This window comes from Penaeus monodon, chromosome 15, assembly GCF_015228065.2.
Source record: "Penaeus monodon isolate SGIC_2016 chromosome 15, NSTDA_Pmon_1, whole genome shotgun sequence".
In the NCBI taxonomy this organism is placed as follows: Eukaryota; Metazoa; Arthropoda; class Malacostraca; order Decapoda; family Penaeidae; genus Penaeus; species Penaeus monodon.
The window spans coordinates 26380911-26382192 of record NC_051400.1 but is presented as its reverse complement, the minus strand read 5'-3'; the positions used below and the strand labels follow the sequence as shown (position 1 = coordinate 26382192).

The 1282-nt window shown below is 32.9% G+C and overlaps 1 long non-coding RNA gene across 2 annotated transcripts in view; it reads left to right on the top strand.

The window, feature by feature from the left end:
• Positions 1–1282, top strand: part of LOC119581868 — an 11236-nt gene that overhangs the window by 8313 nt on the left and 1641 nt on the right. The gene's annotated exons all lie outside the window — the stretch shown is intronic.

Genomic DNA, 1282 nt, shown 5'->3' with positions numbered 1-1282 from the left:
AAAATTAAAAGTACAATGATAACCTACACCTTTATTGGAAACTTTCAGAAAAGAAAATATTATTAAAAAACTAAATTTTTGATAACTAATATTTTGTATACAAGTTTTCTGAGGAAAATTTGGCCAGATATGATCATCTTCCCAACTTTACACATTACAAGCCAACTTCAGTCTAATCATAAGCTGTTTGGAACCAAGAAAATATTATGGAGTATATAATATTATAGGCTAAATGGACTGGTTGGTGTTCATTCAGGTTCATTTATTTTCTTAAACTATTTTAGTGAAAGCAAAGAAATCCTCAATTGGTACCACTTTTTTCTGTAGATTCCTAAAATGTTACTCCGTTTTTTATTAATGTGACTTGAATTATAACAAATACAAGTGATTTTTTTATTTTTATTATAGTGCACTGATATGCCACCCTTCTGAGTGTAATAAACGAGTACGAGGGTCAATGGAAAAATTTGGCTGGAGGTAAGATAAGCAGGGCTACTTCAGTCTACAGAGTGCAGTACTGATAACCTTGCCTTCACTACACATACAAATACACATATGTATATGTGCTGCCATACATTATTCTGTCATTATAAGTGGATATATGTATAAAAAAATGAGTTTGAGTATTAATGGAAGCAAGCAGAGTAATAAATCTAAAGTGCTGCTTTCCATGATTACCTAGACTTTATTTGAACACAACCTCCTTATAGTAACATGGCAGTTTTCATAGGGAGAGAGGCCGTCTTGTAAATAAGTGGTGATGAAATCCTTTAGAGGTCAAATGTAGTATCAGTACCTTTTCAGTTGACTGATCAACCTGCTGAGAAGCACCCATTTCTATAAGGTGGCAAACTGGCTTGGCACATTTTGGATTACTGTTATGGTTACTACATTCTCAGTATGTGCTGTAACAAAGCTCTATCTTACCCAAGATCTTACAGAGAAGTAAAATACTTCCCAGTAAAGCACTGATGTACCCATGTGTACTACATCAAGTTAACTTTGAATTATTCTAAATATAGTGTAGCCCTGTACCTAACTGTTTTGTAAGTTAATAAAAAATCTAGAAGATTGAAACCCCAAAACTAAAACCCTTTGTTCTCCAACAAAGGCCAACATAAATCTACCATATATGTTCTGAAGAAATGCAAGATCTCAGTGTATGTGAATTGTAACAAAGTGGAGATATGCTTGGTTAAATTGTAGTTCTATGCCCAATGTGTTTGTTTGACAATGAAACATTCCTTTTACTGAAATGAACTTGTAACTTAATACAAGTTGT